The following is a 13,590-nucleotide window of genomic DNA, read 5'->3' as shown; positions in this document are numbered from 1 at the left end:
ATGCAATGTACTCCATGGAGTACATTGCATCCACTTCAAAGTACAGGAAACAGACATCTACAATTTTTTGGGGGGGGAGCAAAGAGATATATCATGCACATGCAAGGGGCACTTTAAGCTGTACATACACAATAGAAAATGTAGATAATTAATGTTTATATAACAAACAGATTAGAAGTGACTGCTACTCAATTGTCTTTTGTTGAAAATGTTTTCTTTTCAGTGGTAAACCGCAGATTGTTCTAAATGTTTCAGTATATCTTCTGATCTCTGGGAACATTAATGTATTTACAATAATCCGGCTCCATTCACTTGCACTGCAATTTGTCAGTCACATAAAGAACAGCACCAAAGCAATTTGCAATCTCCTCCTGAAGATAACTCTTTTTTATCTGTGCGGTCTCCTCTCAGGATCCGGGATGAGTCACACAACACAAACCGGCACTGTGATTGTCAATTTGTCAAAGAGGATGGCTGATTCTGTATCCCACAGAGACTGGATGTCTCCCGCTCTCATTCATAAAAAATAGAAGCCAAATCAGAGCCCGACGCCCACTTTATTATAGGGCTTACACTGAACATCTGCCTGAACCAACCCTTTTAGAAACACGCAGCACATGTGCGTGGGTGAGCATCCGTGCCACACCTCACTCTATGGATCCAGAAGCCTTGTGGCATACTGAGGGTTTCATGCATGTGCGTACAATATGGCAAAATCTGTTTCTCCTTTTCAGACGAGGTGAGGTGTCTACCGCAATAGCTAGCCATTGAAAAGATTCACTAGAGTGTGGAGCGCTCGCTGATAGCCTCAGTTAACGCTGCATGCTGCATAGCGAGAGAACGTGTCTTTACCTGCATGTATGCAGCAACAGATACGAGTGAGAGTGTTTGGGTGCTGCTGGCAGCGGCACCTGTTTGTGTGCGTCTTGTCTTACTAACAGCTGTCCCTTGCAATGAGTTGTGCATATGACTCAGTGTGTTGGACCCTGGCTTTGGGCCGGTGCCCAAATCTGGACCCACAGTGACGTGTGTCTGTGTGTGCAGGTTTTACACTGTGCAGTGCTTCTCTAAATTGGACCACCAATCAGCGAGCTTTCCACAGCATTGCTCACATTGTAACTGCTCACCGCTAATAGCTAGAGTGTTACCCAGTCACGGGTTTTGGTTTGAGCTCGGAGGGCGGAGAAAACCGACTGGAATGTTCATAACCGTGTAAACGCTAAGTAAAGCCGCGGCAGGGAACACAAACGTAAACACAAACACGTGAACCATGACAGTGTGCATCAGACCTTAAAGACACAGCCACTGCCTGGACGCAACTGATGTTAGGACATAATATTCAGTCTTTGCAGCGATTTATAGCTTTGACAAGATGACATAATACTTCCCGGTGAAGTTTATGGCCTTGGAGCAGCTACTTCTCCTCTCATCTTTGAAATTAATTATGCATGTCTGCCACTCCAATGGATTAAACCCTTATTGCACTCATCAATATAGTTGAAACTGAAACGTTGAAGCTTGCATCTCAGACTTGGATCTCAAACATTTTCAGCACATTCCTAATGCCCTTCTTCTAAAATGTTCTCCCCATATGTTCCACATGACAGGAACAGAACATCTGCAATTCATGGACTGAATATTACAATCTAAGCAAGTGTGCTTCTTGCATAATTTGGCAAAAGCTTCACCGAGTCTGGACTCTGTAACTCTCGTTAATCTTGTTATAAAATGTGTCCTCCACTTCTCTCTAGAGTAGCTTACTCCTCCAGATATGTCATCCTGTTACAGTAAATGCTGGTTCAGTTAACCCCACCCACGCAGAAGGAACGTGGCTCTACGTAGTGTAGGCACGGGGGGGGGGGGGGGGGGGGTAGTTGTGTGTGGCAAGGCGCAGCAAATAGCATTTAGAATTTGTGTTAGAGGTTATGTAGTCAGAAGTGATACTGGACACATTTTTGTGACTTTAAAGGGCTGGACTTCCGGCTCCCCGTCATGTACCCTCCCTCTCCCTTTGTGGCTTCTTCCCGGTCCAACCCCACTCAGTCACATGCGCTCCACTCAGGAAGAAAAGCTCCCTGACTATTTTCCACACACAGTTCACTGTTGAGAATGTCTGGCAGCGAATCACTGTCAAATTTTTTGTGTGCGTGCGTGCGTGTGCGTGTGTCCGTGTGTGTGTGCGCTTGTGTGTGTGTGCGTGTGCGTGTCTGTACGTGTGTGCTTGTGTCTGTGCGTGTATGTATGTGTGTGCGTGTGTGTGTGTGTGTTCTACTCTCTCTAATGTCTGAACGGCTGCCGGAGCAGCTCTAGTGACAGTGGGATATCTATCTGCACGTTGCATGTGACTGGGGTATATTTTAACTGGGTTATGTAAGTGCTCCAGCCTGCGCTCTCCACGCACAGATGAGGAGGGCTGCGAATGATGCAGTGAGCTCACCACAAGCACTACCTTTCGCACATTGAATAAATAATAATTCCTTCACTCGGCTGGAACTTGGGGTCAGTGCTCATTTAATAGAAACTGGCTCTTCGGTGTTGGTTTACACTTTAAGAGAAATAGACTGTATCTTCCCTTATGAGCAAATGTGTTCATATTGTTTCAGACAATGTAACATTCTGAGCTAGTAGCAGTATAATCTAATCTTAACGTGAAGGTTAGAGTTATATAAGGGGATTTGCGAGCTAAAAAAAAAGTGAGCCTTACAGAAGCGCTGACTGCTTCACTCACTTTTCTGCCATTGTTGGATTCATCTGAGGGTTGGGATCACGTGGCGTGACATAAGCAGATAATTGGGTAGTCATTGCAGACATGAGACAGACACTCCGCAATAGGTTGACCAAATCTTTACTTGAAGCTCTCTGTGGAGAGCTGTTGAGAGTGCTGACAACAGGCTAGCCGCCAGATCTATGTCCAATGTAGAACTACCCACGCTCCCTCTGCTAGCACTTTTATGGGATCATTATGTGGGTGTTTTAGTGTGAGATGCTATCTAGAAGTGATGCGATATGGGCTGACAATTTAGGCAGCAGTCCAAACTCACTTGGAGAGGAGCTGCTGATCACAGCGCTTTCATAGAAGAGTTTTAACCTTAAGCTTCATCAAAGGCCTACTCAGACAGATTTACAGATGTGTACTTTCAGGGTTTGGAAAAGCTGTTTCAATAAATTAAAAACATTATATTGGGACCATTGGAAATTTCAAATGCAGATTTTCCTTTTGTTCTATCTTTTTATTCTATCTATGCTACCTAAGTGTCATGAACCAAATCAAATCTGGGTTACCTATATGCCTTGTGAATTTCAATACCCTATTTTACTACTTGTGCTGTGAACTTTGTGTGAATGGACACCTAATTTTTTTCAGTTTTAGCTTAATGTTTTGGGAATTATTTAAAAAATAATGTAATATTCAGAAATCATCATATGAATATTTTAGGATCGGTTGACATTTTCTGTCAATCAAGCAATAAATGAATAGATCAAAGTCCAGGATAAGAGACACTTTTGAAAAGTCAAATTGAAGAATGTTTGAATCAGCTTGCTGTATTATTTATCAAGAGGCAAAGTGTTCTCTATTAACAGTGTGTTCACATTCTAAATGTGTAGCTGTAAAAGTACATAACAGTTCTTATTTTAAACTAACAATAGGTAATTCTGCATAAGAAAGGATTGGAGTATCTGGTCATGTCATTAACAATAACATTTTCATCTGTATATTATATTCTTGATCACCAGTGAAGCCAAAAAATGACGTAGTTATGTCAACTGTCACTTACAATGTTTGTCAGGGCCGTGAGCTGTCGGGGAGCTCGGTGCGTTTATCCAAGAGGCAGAACGTCAGAGTGCAGTTTCAACTTGAGATACTTCACAGTCCCGCCTCCCAGCTGGAGCAGATCACCGGACATGCTTTAGTCACTCATTCAGAGGTACTTTACATTTGGTTGAGAGTCAGACCTCAGACATCTCCATCCAGAACAGACCTTTAATTGCAGGTTTTCTGTGGCTAACACGTGTCATTGGCCCTGCCCCAGTTGTGAGGTTTCTGCTTTCCTCACCAATAGGAAAAGAAAAGCTTTAACGTGGGCTTTAAAGTATTATTATTATGCTGCTGCAGTCATACACATTGCATAACATTGTGAGGCCCTTTTGTTTTGTCATCCCAACCTTTTCAAGTGAGAAAAGTAACTGGCATCTCTCCAGTCTTCTTCAGAAGAGCAGTGGAGAGCTTCAACAAGGGCCACAGAGAAGTGTTTGCTTCTTCTCCATCACATCCTTGGAAAAAGGAACGCCAAGATGGCCCTTTAAGTGATGACAGTGCCCTGTACTTAACCTTAGGACACGTACTCCTGCTCTTATGCATGAGCAGAACGGAGGCAGCACATGTGACATGGCCTTCAACATTAACAGAAAGGCTATTCTGACCATGCTCACTGAGAATAGATCCTCAAAATCCTCTACAAAATGAGAGAAAGGCTTGGGGGGAGGTTAGATAAAGTGAGGGGGAGGACAGGTGTCAAGGTGCTACAGAAAGTACTTGTGGAAGGAGCATGAAGGACCTGAGGGATTGACTTGCTGCTGCCGCTGAATCGCCCCTGTGGAGCTCTGTGCTTATTCTGGCATACACGTGACACTCTCTCTCACTCTCCTGCCCCCAACACACACACACACACACACACACACACACACACACACTCACACACACACACCTTACATCACTCTACATACATAACTAATCCTGTCCCTGCCCCCTCACTACCCTTTCTCACTGCCATTCCTAATTCCTTCAGTGATCCTCCAGCCTCCAGTCACCCCTCCTCCCTCCCTCCGCCCCTCCAATATCTTTCTCTCGTGTCATCCCGTCATGCCCACAAGTAAACCCATGTGCAAACATCTGCATCCGTCCTCCATGTGCTCTTTAGCATGATGACTTCATAAAATAAAGCCTCTGCTCTTAGTAATTCATATTCAGCTTGCACAGGAATGTGTGATTTACAGCCTTTCTTGCTACAGCCATGTCTGGATACAATTATTACAACTTAACTTTTAAAGAAAAGGTTGTTGCAGTTTAGACACCAGACCGCTGAAGAGAATGAACATGACGTGAGCTGCAGTGTGCCACAGGTTTTTTTTCTGTCAATACAGTGTGTGCTTTAGGAACCAGTCACAGTCAAGAAAGAGCAAGGTTTGGCTTATTCAAACAGAAATTGCTGCTGCCACAGGCACTGTTGTTAATATGTTAGTGAGAACACATTTATCTCTCTGTCGTCTTTATTTTGACTACATTTCCATGCCTGTGACCCCATATTTACGTCCCCCATAATTAGGTGTTTCAAGAGACCAGCTTTTTGTTGTGCGCACTAGTGCTGTCAAAAATATAGTGTCAATACATATCGATAATGTAATATTTAAAATGTTTCGATACTAAATGTTTGCGATCGATACAGGCATACGACCTGCCTTTCCTTTTCTCTCTTCTCTCTGATGATGAGTTCCCACTAAAATGTTACATTTTTCACTGTGGTATTGCAAATGGTATTGAATATTGATATTTTTCAATGTATTACATCACAACACTTCATTGGGATAGGCAAAGGATAGAAACATATGAATGAATTGCAATAGAAGGAGCATCCACACACTGTATTCACAGCTCCCTTTAACAGCGACATTTTGCACTACTACTTTATACAGAGGCTATTCCTTTTCACACAAATGTAAAATTCTACTTTGACACTACTTCCTGCTAACCCACAATGCAATACGTTCCCTATTAATGCCAAAATACTGGTCAGTGATGATGCAATTCTTAAGCATCCAAAATAACAATTTACTGTTCATTATAGAGTAAACTACTTGGTGTGTATTATAATCTGGAGGAGTGAACAAGTTCATGAAGAAGGGATTTTAGACGCAGCTCAGGATCATCAAACAGGTTCTCCTAAATATTTTCCTATCAATTAGACATTTCCTTTTACAACTTTAATGTCTTTAGTGTCATAGTAAGCCATGACAGTGTGACAGCATGCACAGCGCAAGGACACTGAAAACTCTGGAAACTTTTCCACGCTTTGTAATGTACCTGAAGGCACCTCAAATCCAAACACACAGTAATCTGTATAAACGGGGACACAAAGCAGTCAAACTTCACACTTCACAGACACAAATCTATGTTCTTGCTATATTGCTATTTTCATTTAATTGATTGATCAATATTAATTGTACTATTAATACAATAATTAATATCAGTAGGATTATTATATAATAATAATAACAGGGCACCACCCTGGGTTTAGGGACCAATAACCAAACTGTAGATTAAGTCTAAAAACTAGTGTTCACTCAAAATATGTGTGTGTGTGTGTGTGTGTGTGTGTGTGTGTGTGGATGGGGGGGAGGAAGGAAAAAGAGAGAGAGAAAGAGGAGCAAGAAGGCGGATCGAGGCACGCAATACTCCACAATGGTGGTGAAGCCGGGATTATTTAAAGGAGGAATGCGACACACAATGGAGGCTGCGCTTAACACACCACGTGTGTATGAAATAAGCGACGTACACAGTAACTGTAATTTAATCACACAGGAACCCAACTGGCGAACTGGCTCCACAGCTGGTCCATTAACTGATAAAATACAGTGTACCAACCTTACTCGTGGTGGATTTAAACACAACAAAGCTGTGGAAAAAGTGTGGAACATCACTATTACAGCAGTCAGACCGATGAACGGGACTCGGCGGGCTGTGATGTACACAACACAGTTAAAGTTAAAAACATCAAACAAGGTTACAAACACAATCTTTCCACAGGTTTTCCCCAACACAGTTAACAACATTTGTAAATTGATTATTAGTTTATCTGTATAAAAAAAGTATGATGAAAGTTGTATTTTCATCAAATGTACAGTCCAGGTTGCAGTACGGAGTAGCAGTATAGTTCTGATTATCTCCTAGGAGGAGATCAAAATCTTATTTTTTCCTTCATGCATCTCCATGTACTCTTGAATGGTAAAAATATACTTAAGCAACTTACAATGGATTCATATGCATTAGCTTACAAAGGACACCAGAAATATAAGTTTTTCTTTATCATCAGAATGACTTCAATCCTGTCATAGGCTTTATTGATGATTTCAACGTTTGAGCAGATGAGAGACATTATATTGATAAAATATGGCTTACACCTGTAGGACACTTTAAAAAAAGAAGATAAAAGAGAGTAATAAAACAAGGACAGGATTTTTAAAAAACCTTTGAGATGAGGGGAAAATGTGTTTGTTGCTGTTTTGCATCCATTTCAAGGATTTACTACATTGGTAATTTTTAATTTATTGCCAATATGTTGTATTTTATCTGCCCTCCTTGTTCTGTTTTGACTGGCTTACAACCTATTTATTGTACATGTTCACATTTGCATTAAAGGCAGGTCCATAAAGAGACATGAAATACTTGCCATTCCTGACGAGTAATGTTAAACTTACTTTCACTTCATATTAGATTTCGTTACAGAATATGAACCAAAAGAATTCAATAGAAATCATTGAAATATCACCAGAATATTTTGAAGCTGAGTCATTGAAGATAGTGACCTCATTGGATGGTGACCCCACCAGGTCTGGCTTGGTATATTATCAAATTGTTGTCAAGTAAAAGCTGGTAATTTCCCACCACAGTCGATTATATGTCATAAATGTGCCCCTATCCTGGCCTGTGGACTGGGAGTGTAAAGTATGGAACATTCCAGGTTTTCTGGAGAGGAGCGTGTTTACTCCTTCATCTCTCCAGAGACATTAACTAGGTCAAGCGCAAATGAATCTGCCAACAGCTTAAAGAGTAGTGGTGACACGGTGGTGGGGGGGTGGGGAGGTGTGCGGGATTCTGTGGACTTTGGGCACAAATCTCATAGTCAGGATGAAACTTAGTTATCTAATTTTAGCTCAAGCCTCCCACATGGCCCATTAACTTTCCAAGGAGGTCTGTATTCACGCAGCCTTGGAGCTCAACTTACAGGATCCTGGTTAAACTATTTAATGGTCACACAGCAGAAGATGTATAGCCACAAACTGAACTCAACATTATAACCATTTATCCTGCACTGAGACTTTTGAATGATATGTTTTCTGTCCCCATAAAGCACGAAACTTTCCGTATACATGTGTGCATGTGACTACTTTTTCCTCATGAGTTAATGACTGTGGGTCCCAGTGAGAAACTGTGGGTCCCAGTTTGTCAACTTCCTCTGAGATACAAATCTGCGTCTGCAATCAAGTTTGTATTTCCACTCTGTAAATAACGAGACCTTAAACTAAGAGAACACATTTTCAAATAATACAGAACCCCTTTTTTTTGCAATGGACATCATCAGCATTTTGCATATCTAACAAATGCTAAAAGGTGCGGTTCGAGGAAACCATATAATTATGTTAGTAGAATACATAAAGTAATGGACACTAATATACATTTAGGTTTCAGGAGGTCAGGTCTCAACCTAATATTTTAGGCTAATTTGTCGGTCTGCTTTTCCACAAAGTCAATGGGTTCAGTGTCACAGATGGCTGGTCGTGGGGGGGGTGAGGGGGTGGGGGGGGTGGGGGGGTTCTGAGCAGGTCAATGGGTTTGTGTTCATCTATGTGTGTAAACGTGCACAATGTATGTGTCGAGAAAAGTGCATTAGTGTGTTTGTATCAGCTTCCCTTTATAAGAGCAATCAATTGGTGGATCTGAAATGACATAATCTCATTTACAGATAGATGTATGTTATCGTGAAACAGGAAACCAATTTAGGAGAAATGAGCTTCACCACCTCAAACAGGAATGCAAGAAGCACAGCCAGAAATCACCAGTTGTGCCAGAAATATCAACTAATCCTGTGTATCTTAAAAACGTCTCTCTTGCACCTGAAATGTAAAACACTTGAGAAGTAAAGAGACAACTGACATTTCCTTCCTCTGCTGCGACTTAACGCTTAGGCTTACTCCACATACATGTAGAGGACTTGCTCCATTTCAGTCGATACTGTTGTCTGTGAGTTTCACAAGTAAATTCATGTAATGATATGAAGAGTATGAGATGGATCAAGATCAAGCATTTGCTAGAATCATCATGTTGGATTATAGTGACAGTTTACAGGTAGCCTACATATTGTATTTGGAGGAATATTTAAATAATTCGGGAAATAATATTGATTGGCTTTCTTGCTATACATTGATACCATTCTCATGTCTGCATGGTCAATTATATATAATCTAGCTACCACCACCACCTGGTTATCTTAGCTTAGCATAACGACTGGAAACAGGTGTAAACAGTGAGCCTGGCTATTTCTTGGCCTGCTACTGGTTGCCTGGCAACCAGCTGAGACTCAAGAGCATAAATAAGTCCCTTTTCATTGCATTGAGCTTCTGCAGGAAGGTATTGACACAACCTCCTCGCTATTCTTAGGGCGCCTGACCCGACCTTTTGGCTTCACCTTTTGACCAGAATGTAACGAGACAGAGTGAAATGCGAGGTCGAAGCCTGACCTGCCAGAGAATATTCACGGAGCGACAGCTAAAATATCTCAGCTGAGCCACATACTGTATCATGCAGGAAATCATGATCTATAGTTATTTTTGCATTTTATTATCATAGAAACATGTGGTCAGCTTCTTTAAAACATGATGCATTGTTCACTGAAAACAGTCTACCTCTTATCAAGTCATATTTATTGGGAAATAAGTAATCAAGATTTATTTTCATATAAAAAGTGAAAAAGAATCAGCCAGTGAATATTAGAATACTAGAATGAACTGGGGCTGCAACTCGCTTCATTATTTCTTCTTTTAAAATAGAGACAGTTGTTTTTAGAAATTTTAAAAAATCTTTTGGAAAAGTTTGAAATATTTGTACTGCTCTGCAAAATAAAGTTTCAGGGTTGAATTACGAGCAGGAATGGCTCCATAAAATACAAGCTTTTGCAGATCGCACTGCCCAGTGCTTTCTAAAGTAGTCGTTATCAGCTCTACCTCAATGAGCATTTATACATTTGTGAACATTTTGCTGACAATACCAAGTCCAATAGTGAATGCAATACGACTGAATTTGCATTGTTATATTAGCACTTTATAAAAAGAGTATACTCCTTCCACTCCTTAAGAACGATAATGGTGACGATGATAGTGACGATCTGGCTGAAGCAAAGCTTGGTGGACCAATAGGTATTCCATCAGTTCACATTCAAGTTTAGAGGTCTGGACAATCATGTCAGACAGGCAGGTTAATGTCGCATTGAGGCTCCACTCACATAGTTTTGGTTTGGACAGTTTCACAGCAACTTATTTAACAGTCTAACAGTGTGTATGCATTCGGAGAGTTGTTTCGTCAGTCTGCCTTGTGGAGTTATTTGACCTTTGCCACATGACAGGGAGCACACATGTTCAATGGAAATAGAAAATATTAGAGGCCGTAAACTTGAGTGGCAGATTAGTCTGATGCTGCTGTCGACACCAAGGTTAGACACCGGTATGTCTCTCAATGTTTCTAATCCTTCCTATACATGTTTGCAATTTGAGCGTTGACAACAAAAGAGTGAACGCATTATGAACTCCAGTTGAAAGCCTGTCATTATAAGTAGCGCGCTCATGTGCACATGCTGTGACTCACTACCGTGCTTCATTCAGCCTCCCACTCCTATCAGCACATGTCATCTGCTGCTCCGTCCTCTATCCATGCTAACGTCAGAGGAGGCTGGCTGTCCTCCTACATCCCCTGCAGAGTGCGACCAGTTGGATAAGATTCCCACTCCAAGTGTGCAACCTCTCTGTGAAGGCTGTGATCGACAGCAGACACAGAGGGCCCTCATACTGCCTGTCTAATTACCAGGCCACATGGGGGACAAGCAAAACAGCAGGCGTGCAATATCAGCTCAGAGTGTTCCTTCACATCCTGCACTGCGTTCGATTCTGTCCTTGAAGCCCAGCCAAGAAGCATCATCGGTGTCTTCACTGTCTCCCCCTTTAGTGCTCCTGTTACTCCCTCGCATGCTCTCTGGCCGGCGTTCGGCAGCCTTTGTTGGATCCTCTGACAGACGGAAACAGAAATAGCTCCACAAATAGACCCATCTTCTGGTTCCATGGGGAGCAGTAGCCCCACTTCTGTGTTCTCTTGCCTCCGATTTCGTTGATGCCTCAGGGCAAAACAAGTTAGCTAAGAACCACAGGGAAATCAAATTCGGAATTATAAGATAAAATGTATCGAGGGAGAAGGAGAAATGTGTGCATAAATACATATTTAAAAAAGGCAGATTTTTGGAAGCTCTGGTGCCTGTCAATAATACAATCTGGAAAAGTTGAATCAGAAATGTCAATTTAACAGCAAATGTAGGTCGCTGTTGTTTTTTTTAAACTTGGTTATGTCATGTTTATGTTTATAACTAATTCCCAATAACCTGTGGCTTTTTTAATCTGTAGCTTAATAAATAGAGAGACAAACAGGCATTTATATCTGGATGTCATTAGTGTGGTGATCAGATTACTTAAGAACTCCCTTTTTAGTAAGAGATGTTACATGATGCTTTCTGGGTGGTAGCAGCACTAACATAACATGTGGAAACTGAGGCTGCACCATGGCAGCAAAATGTGGGGAAAAAAACAACATTTAGTACAGCTATATAACAGTGTACTATACTAGTAGCATAAACATACAACAATCTGCATTTAATTTTTTATCTCATTTCACACGTTCACCAGTAAATGTATCACATTTAACTTTAGCACAGAGTGTAAATGCAGCAAAGCTCACAATCTTGATGCAATTTCACAGCGTAGGAAAGTGGGAGGTGAGAGACTGTCAACGTCAAACCTCCGTCTGTATGCGGATCCTGTGTCTTTTCTTTCGTTCCTTTTTTTGGGGGGGCCGTCATGTTGTGACAGATGCAAACATAGTCTCTTCCCTGGACTCCATGTGTCCTTGAGCCGGCCTTCTGCTTCCCCCTGCAAGTATGCTGCTCTGGATCCCTCTTTACTTTATCTCCCTCGCTGCTGCATGACCCATCTCATTTCACCTCACACAATATCAGAATCTGTGTGCAGAGACAAATCTTTGCTCTCAGGTTTACGTAATAAAATCCAGCACTGGCGGACTTGAATGTGTTTTGTTACCACACAAGAGTGATTTTAATGTTACCCTTTCGTACTATCAATATTAAAATAAAAAACAAAGTCTGTGTGCATCTTGGATTTCACCAAACCTAGGATTGATTATATGTCTACATATAACTCCGAAAGACTACAGCTCTTTCAATAATTCACAACTGAGGCTCCAAGCAGAAAGCCTTTGAGTTGCTCAAGCAGGAAACAAGGAGAATACATTAGGCTTCCCGAGGACAAGAGAGGGGCTTCAAAGGGACTCTGCTCCATTATCAAAATGGTCTCCCCATCTGCAGCCATGACTCGAAGAACAGACTAACACCTGCTAGAGCAGGTGCAAGACAGCACATACAAGCGTTGAAGTACACAAATGCAACGAGCATCAAAATGTCATTTAAAACGAGACACAAGGGTCAGTATTTCTCATCAAACTCTGATTGGAGTTTGTTTAGACTCGTCAATTTGTATGTCTTTTATCCAGATAAGATTGATCATGTGGGCAAATCCAAACATCTGAGAAATCCAGCTGCATCTACACTGTGATGCAGCTGGACATTGGAATGTGATCGATATGATAATTGGTTTTCCAAAATCAGATTTGACAAATGACCTTTGCCAGAGACTTTGCTAGAGGAATCTGAAGATGTAACTGTCCTCATTGCCTATAAGAATGTACAACCTATTTACACCACGTTTCATTCAAGAGGAGATCCACTGTTTAGACTGCATTACTCATCTATGTTGTAGAGTTTCAGGTTCCAGCCGATACCCTGACTCTGACTTTTACGAGCTAAAGCTTTGGGTTATAACAAGTAACACAGTCACTGATTAGTTGCTTCAACCACCTGACTCAGCATCTGATATCATACTGAGGCTCTGATCCCAGTGATCCCAGTGATGGAGAACAGTAGTGCCTCTGCAGGCCCTGGACAAGCACACCAAAAACAAAAAAACTCCAACCCTTCCTCTTTTCCTTTTCCTTCTTCCCTTCTGCTGAAGCCTCGACTACACCCTCTTCTCCCCCCAATGGCTGAGTAATCAGTGGGTGGATACTGGAAATGCCTCTAATGGCTGACCTTATAAGGCTGTCAGGAAACTGCTGATTTCAGGTTTTAGGGCTCAAATAGCCCTTTTAACTCCATAGCCTTGACTCCCCCTGTTGCAGCCAGCATCCTGTCTTTATCGGCTCATATGTCACACGGGGGAAAGGCCTGCGCTACGAGCTCCACAAAGGACTTCTCGCAGCATGGAACCTAAAGATAACATGCTGGATTACTTGCTTGCTGTCATCCTGAAATCATATATATGTTACATGGCTAATCTGCTCTGCTAAAGGATTAAAACTATAATGTATATAATGAACTCTCTGTTGACATTTCATGAGATTATAAAGCCACACTCTTTCCATACAGTTAATGGAAATGTTTACAATCATTTAAAAATGTGTGTAAATTGATAGACATAGTAAAACCT

The sequence above is a fragment of the Cyclopterus lumpus genome, chromosome 6 (assembly GCF_009769545.1).
Source record: "Cyclopterus lumpus isolate fCycLum1 chromosome 6, fCycLum1.pri, whole genome shotgun sequence".
Lineage (NCBI taxonomy): Eukaryota > Metazoa > Chordata > Actinopteri > Perciformes > Cyclopteridae > Cyclopterus > Cyclopterus lumpus.
Note: the sequence above shows the minus strand (reverse complement) of the source record.